Source organism: Lactuca virosa, chromosome 3, assembly GCF_052849685.1.
Source record: "Lactuca virosa cultivar CGN04683 chromosome 3, Lactuca_virosa_CGN04683_v6, whole genome shotgun sequence".
Lineage (NCBI taxonomy): Eukaryota > Viridiplantae > Streptophyta > Magnoliopsida > Asterales > Asteraceae > Lactuca > Lactuca virosa.
This window is the reverse complement of record NC_136428.1, coordinates 254,751,335-254,759,072: the sequence shown is the minus strand read 5'-3', so window position 1 is coordinate 254,759,072 and position 7,738 is coordinate 254,751,335. Positions and strand designations below refer to the sequence as shown.

The 7,738-nt window shown below is 40.0% G+C and overlaps 1 non-coding gene across 1 annotated transcript; it reads left to right on the top strand.

Annotated features, from left to right (window-relative positions):
- The first annotated feature begins 5,537 nt into the window (after positions 1-5,537).
- On the top strand, positions 5,538-5,644 carry LOC145168047 (small nucleolar RNA R71). The gene has a single exon (XR_013741641.1). It is a non-coding gene; the product is annotated as a small nucleolar RNA R71 (small nucleolar RNA).
- The last annotated feature ends 2,094 nt before the right edge of the window (positions 5,645-7,738 follow it).

Below are 7,738 nucleotides of genomic sequence, written 5' to 3'. Positions count from 1 at the left end.
AAATGCATTATAACGTGTATAGGCTCAACTAAACATTTGAGTCTTCATAAAATCATCAAACATAATACTCGCATGAACCCTAATTGCTTTTACCAAAATTTTCTAAATTAAGTCCTAGTAATTTTTTTATGCAAGATTTTTGAAAAAAATTAAGCCTAAATTAGGATTCTAAGTTGACTAAAATATAATCAACCCCCTACCCCACACTTAATTTATGCAATGTCCCCATTGCATATTATGCATGAAAAGGAAAAAAAATATAAAATATAGAGGGAATTGGAACAAACTCCCCTGGGATAGCAGTTGCGAGGTTGATCTCTGACATTGAAAGGTCCATCTTCAATTAACTTTAGTCATGGGAACAGCTCATCCATGCCTTGGGTGTCATGTCACGTGTGGTTGAAAGCTCAAAAAAAAACGCAGGAAAAACTCTCGGAAATTTCCAGAAATGACTCTTCAAAACAAGAACCAAACGTCGTGGGATATAAGCATCACATCAGCAGTGAAGTGGTGAAAGTCGTATCAACTCGTCGAGTCAGTAGATGCACTCGGCGAGTTGTAACGGGAAAGTGCAGAAGTCGCGGTTTTACTCTTGGACTCGTCGAGTCAGAAGATGCACTCGGCGAGTCAGTCGCTGGGTGAAAATACTTCGCTTCCTGCTCCAGGTCTGTTTGTATAGACTCCAATTTCTACAGATTTGGATTAATTCGAATACTCCTCCTCAGTAATAATCCTTATTTTAATGCTCCTTATAACCGGACTCAAAACTTGGACTTAATTAACCCTTTCACTTAGACTCGAAACGCCTATAACTCTCGAGACCTTTTATACTTGACCCATTCCAAATTCTAAAAAGAAAACTAAAAACAACCCATGAGAACATAAACTAAATAAATCCTAACGTACTTAAAATTCAAACAACCAAAACCAAACAAATAAAAATAAAAAATTGTTCAACAAAATAAAAATAAAAATAAACTAGTTTTCATCCGCTTCCTCATCATCGTCCCCTTCATGCATAGCTCCACTTCCTCCGGCTCCACTACGCCTCGCGTTAATGACCTCGTCCCAAGATGGAATGTAGGGGAAGTTACCCCCATCAATGTGTGGAATATGAAGATGATCAAAAAGCCGAACGTGGGATTTGTTGCCAAAATTTATACCCCTCGCCATTAGATCTTGAAGCCGCCTCATCTCGTCATTGTACCAATCCATTGGTACTTCGTCATGATCAACCGGAATCACCGGCGGTTCCTCTTCCACTTCCCGCTCACCCCTCCTCACTCGCCGACCCGGCTCCACAGGACCAATTACCACGTCATCACAGGGTATGATAAAATTTCCTCCACCAATATCCTCGACAATCCTTGGCCTTCTGAAAAGTATGGTATTAAAAGGAGGGGTTGGAACCTCCGTTAACATCCCCCACGCGCCCGCACCCATTAATCCATAGGAATGAGCCAAACGGGTCACAAACATCCCGCCATTAATCTTCGATGTTTTGCGGTCCTTAACCGCCCCTTCGCTTAAATAAGTGGCCAAACACCATGGAATGTTACAAAAAATGTTTGGTGTGATAATGCACCATAGGTAGAAAACATCAAGGTTTGGAACCTTGTCGTCATCTTTCCTTTGGTTAATTGTGTTGGTTATTAGTCAGTGGATAAGGCGGTGAGTGGGTGATCGGATGCTACCCTCTTGGGCAGATTTAGGAATATAAACGTTGTTGGCGATAGTGTTCCACCAACGTGAGCTTGTAATGCCATCCGGGAACACCTTGTGAGAGTGTTCCAAAAATGTACCAAAAGCAGCTGTATTGACCAATTGTTGGTCATAAATTCCCGAACGCCAAGCAAGTTCCACCACGGAGCATTGGCGGACCTCGCCCCCAAGACAAAAAGTGAGGCTCCCGGCGTTATAACAATCTTCTCCTCCTCGAAAGGTAATCGTGGAAAAGAACTCCCAACAAAGCTCTTGATATACCGGCTCCTGGATCCGGAAAATCCGGCTCCATCCATCACATATTATAGAAGTGCCATTATGGACAAAAGTTTTCATCAAATAAGGTGCCAATTCTTCTTCGTAATGAACCTCTCCAAGCCATCCCCAGTTTATGGCATTAGGCACATAGATGTCTTTCCTCTTGATGTCAGCGAGCTTTTTCTTCCATCTAGTCATGGTTGATTTGGATTCAACCCTTGGGAAATACAACCAAGGGTGATTCCCTTGGCTACCTTGAGAAGTCTGACCCCTAGAAAACATTGTTCCTGCACAACAAATAACAAACAATATAGAAAACACAGAAACACATTAAAACAAAAGTAAATCTGGGTTCACGACTGGACTCGTCGAGTCCATGAACAGACTCGGCGAGTCTGATGAACTGCTCGAGTCAGTCGGCGGGTCTGTGAAATTTCAACCATAAAAACTCAAAATCAGTCCAAGGGTTTGTCCAGGAATGTGTATAAGGCATATTAGTGCAAGAACATTCATCCAAAACACCATAATTAAGCTAAAATCAAAACCCTAAAAATTCTAAAATTCCAAAAACGGGTGTTCTATCAAATTGAAACTTCCAAACATCTAAAAACCATGACTTTAACAACAATATAGAAGAAATTAAGTACCTTGCTTGATGAAATTCGAAAAATTGGGAGAAAATTGAAAGAAAATTGATGAATGCTTGAGAGAGAAAGAGGTGCACGGCGAGTGTGTCGGCTGAGATATGTTCCAAATTAGGGTTAAAACCCTAGTTTTACCAGATGTAAAAAAAATATTTTTATTTTTATTTTTTTCAGTAAATAAAGTCGACTCGTCGAGTCGGGGTCAGACTCGGTGAGTCTGGTCGTGAATGACAGTTATCATCTCTTCGTAAAAATATTCAATCCACCCCACACTCAGACCATGCTTACCCTCAAGCAATCATTTTTGACGATTTAGAAGATGAAAACAGAAAAATCCTAAGAAAATCAAACAAAAACTAAAACGAAAATGATAAAAGAAAGCAAACTCTCATAACGGGTTGCCTCCCGCCAAGTGCTTCTTTTTGAGGAGTCTTTAGCTGGACTCCCTCCCGCTCTACGTTTCTTCGTTGTTCTTCATCGGTATGCCATGCTTAATCTTTTGTTGCTTATATTTCGTTTTATAAAAATGTATTTTCCTCTTGTATGCTCTTCTCAATTCCTCTTTCCTCTTCTTTTGAGCATTACTTTCAGATTCACTCCTAGCCCTTTTTCCCCCCTTCTTTTTCTTGAACCCGTTTCTTGCGCCTATCTTTCGGACTTCTTTTTTTATCAACCTTGATTTTTCGTTCAACTCCCACTTCATCGTAATTTGATATTAGGAATTCGTAATCACTCTCATCACCTTCCAAAGAATCCGGTGGTTCACATGTGAACACTTCACAATTAGTCGACACTTGGGCTCGAGGTTTTGTTCTTTTAAGTGTAGGTGACTGGTTCTTCTGATTAGCAATTTGTGACTCAATAGACGAATTCGGCAAGTCATTATTATCAGCCCTTGAATTCTCCTTTTCTCCCAAACTTGCCCCCTCGTTAAATCGAATTGCTTCATCTTTTTGTATTAACAAGTCAAGGTAAGCTACTTGTGCGTTTTGGAAGTCACAATAATTTTTAACAAATTCTCCTTCTGCTGCTGGACCTTCCAAGGGATCAGGAAAAATTTCCATGTCGAGGACAGGAAAAGAACTTGTAAATAGCAGGTCAAGGTTGTCCTCGACTGGACTCGTCGAGTCTGTCGATGCGACTCGGTGAGTCGCTGCGTGTTCCACAATTTTAATTGTTTCTTCTGAATCAGCCTCCTCTAGTAACTTTTCTATCTCCTTTAAATCTTTTTCAGCATCAAAATTTCCTCCAGAAGTTAGTATAAATTTACTTGGATCCTCTTCTTGTAAAAGTGCAAGCTCTTTCTCTAACATTTCATCATTCAAATCAATTGAGGAAACTTCTTCTTTCTTCGACTCTGCATGCTTAATGTCTTGTGTAGTCTTAAACACCACTGAATCGTTCCCCACCCTTAGTGTTAGGGTGGATTCGCATACATCGACCAATGCACAAGTGGTGTTCAAAAATGGTCTCCCCAAAATAATTGGAACTTTGGGGTCTTCTTCCATGTCAAGCACTACAAAATCCACAGGAAACACAAACTTATCTACCTTGATTAGAAGATCTTCACAAACACCTTTTGGATGAATGATTGTCTTATCGGCTAGATGGATCTTCATGTCAATAGGCTTTGGCTCTGGCAAGTTCAACTTCTTGAAGAAAGAGTATGGCATGAGATTAATGCTTGCACCTGAATCCGTTAACGCTCGAGTGGTAATTAGATTCCCAAATTGGCAAGGTAAGGTAATACTACCCGGATCGCCCTTCTTCTTTGGCAGCTCATTTAACACCAACTCAGCGACTTCTGCCATATTTTTTCTAGCGGTAAAGAGACCCTTAAGCAAGCTTACATATTTAGGCGTTTGAATTATTGTTTCAACAAATGGAATATTGACTTGAAGGGCCTTTACATGCTCCATGAAAGCTCTGTATTCTTTAACCTTCTCATTAGGTATGGCTCGAATCGGGAATGGCAAAGATGGCCTGTAAGGCTTTAAAGAAACAACAGATTTGTCATCAGGCCTTGGACTCGTCGAGTCCATGAGATGGACTCGGCGAGTCGAGTCGGGTTTTGCTGAACTCGAGTATTCTGTCTTTTTTGCTTGCACCTTTGTTGAGGCCTTCTGTGCAGGGGTCAGAGGAGTGAAAATTTTCCCAGAACTAGTTGTTATTGCATTAATATGCGCCATTTTCGGATTGTTTTCGGTGTTGCTTGGAAGTTCACCCGCTTGTCTTTGATTAACTTGTTGAGCTAGCTGCCCTATCTGCTTCTCGATGTTGTGAATGGATGCTTGCTGGTTCCTTAGTATAGTTCTTGTTTCTTGTATTGCAGCATCGTGATCATTGTGTCTTTTCTCAGAAGCAGCTACAAATTTTGTTAGCATCTCTTCCAAGTTGGGTTTCCTGTCTTGCACTGGTTCCTCTTTTTGGTACATACCCCTTGCTTGTTGTCTAAACTTCTCCTCCTTTGCCTTCTTGTATTCATCATAGGGTAGCCATTCTTTCTTCGGTTTCCGCCAATCATAATCAAACCTATCACCGTTTGAATAGCATACTTGTGCCTTTTTATTTCCATTCTCGTCCAAGTCGCAATCTCTCGTAAGGTGAGGTCCATTGTAATTTTCACAACCCACCTGAATAGCATGGATTGTTTGATCCATCTTTGTCATCCTCCTATCTAAACTATCTAGTTTAGCCATCATTGCCGCCATGCCATCGTTAACCGTGTTCACTACCCCCCTACTTACTTCATTTCGTGGGTTGTGATATTCTCTAGAATGTTTAGAGAACTCCTCAATCAATTCCTTGATCACCGGGGGTGCCTTCTTTGTGAGGGGTCCTTGCGAGTCAAGGAGCTGTCGAGTTGTAACATTGACTCCATCATAGAAGATGGAGACTTCTTGTTGGCTATTAAGATCATGATGTGGGCAATTCCTTAGTAGACTTTTGTATCTCTCCCATGCCTCATAAAGGGACTCTCCGGGTTGTTGTTCAAAGTTGGCAATAGCTTTCTTCAACTTGGCTATTTTCGAGGGTGGGCAAAACTGGTCAATAAATTCTTCCTTCATCTTAGCCCATGTAGTGATGGATCCGGGAGGGAGTGACTTGAGCCAATCCTTGGCAGCACCTTTGAATGTTACTGGAAGCATACGAAGCAGCTGGGTTTCGCGAGGCACATTTGGAACATTAAAATAATCAGCTACATCATTGACTTCATCCAAGTGTTTATAGGCATCTTCGTGGTCTTTTCCATAGAAGGGGATCTCCTTGAGTTGAGCAAGAATGTGACCCTTAAGCTCAAAAGTGGCAGTCACAGGAATTGCGGGTTGCACAAGTCCCGGGCCGGTGTCATCTCGTATCCTCTTCTTCCATTCCCCCATGGGGACTTCATCGATGTTAGCCATAGGAATAGCTAGTTCGTCGTCGGAATCGGAATCGTGCCCGAATGTAGGGTCTTCGTCTCCTTCGGTTTCGTACTCGGTGTCCTTTTTGATTGGGTCTTCATTTGCCAAGGAAGAGGTGCTGGATGCTCCTGATTTGCTGCTCTTTTTCTTGCTAAAAACGGATTTGAGATTCTTCAAAGGTGAGTTCTTTGAAGAAGTGGATTCTCCAACGGTTTTTCCTTTGTTCTTTCTTAGAGCAGACTCCGGGTCTTCAAGTGGAGGAACCAAAGACGTATTGGATCCTCGGGTCATGTAACAACTGCAACAACAACAAGAAAAACGCGTAAAAAGAACAAAAAAAAACTGAAACAGAGCGAAAATAAAAACTAAACTGCCAATCAGCAGTGGACTCGCCGAGTATGGTCGACTGCACTCGCCGAGTTCACTGTGTAATACTTTAAAATAGATAAAATTAAATAAAAACGACTAAAGACTAATAATTACTAAAACTTAACCTAATTACTAAATTACTGAAGAAATAACTTTGTGTAAGATAAACTCACACCAAGGATCGATAAAACTAGGAATTAGATTTAATTTTTGAACTGTTCCCCGGCAACGGTGCCAAAAACTTGATGTGTGTAAAACGAACTAGTTTTAATCCTACTTATAAAATCTAATTTAATCACACAAAGGCAGTGGACCTGTCTATTGGTGGTATAGTTCTAGTAAGCAGGGTATCGAACTCAGGGAACGGCAAACTAAATTAATTACTAATATTATCTAAAACAAATAATAAAATGGGGGTTTTCTCTAGTTTTGCAAGACTAGAAGCTTACTAACTAATACTTAAACTAATTAACTAAAAACTAGGTAAGCAAAGATTCGACTAAATTCAAATATGAAGGAGACTTCTGTTTAGGTTCAACTCAATTGATCCTATGGTTGATTTTATGGTAATAGTGCAATGGATTAATTCTTCTATTGGCTACCGATTCAGGTGATTAGGTTCACATTCGCTACACTAATCCTTAGAAAACAAACTAACTCAAACAGTGGCCAGTTGTCTAAATTAATTTAATTCCCTAGGTTATTTATTCGGGTTAATTAAGACTTGTTGTTGTTAACTAATTTGACCCTTTAGTTGACCTCTTGTTGACGGTCATCACACAAGCTCACACATAAATTTACCTATTTTCTTATTGATTCCAGTTTCACATTCGCTAATCCTAGTCATATAATAAAGTGTTCACATAAATTATACAAGGTAAACAATTAAGAGATGTTCATGCAACTTAATTATCTTAACAGAAAAATAGTTTTCATTCACACATAAGGTTCTTTAACAAACTTAAATTAACAAAATCACCAATATAAAACTAATCCTACCATAAATCAAACCATAGTCTCAATATTGTCTCCCCAAACAGAAGCTATAAAGGTTTTAGCTCATGATTAAGGTAAAAACGAACTCAAACATAGATTCTAAAAGCTTAAAGATAATTAAAACTAAAGATCTAAGTAAAGACTTATGATTTGTGCCTTAATTCTCCTCTGAAATTGGATCTAGGGTTGGATCTTCACTTTCCAGGTCTCCTCTGGCTCTTAATCGCAGCTTCTCTCTCCAAGGGTTCTTTGAAAAAAAACGTGAATCGATCTGAGGGTCTCTTTTTATAGATTCGACCCGACTCGTCGAGTCCATCATTAAATTCCCGAGTACGGCAAGTCAAA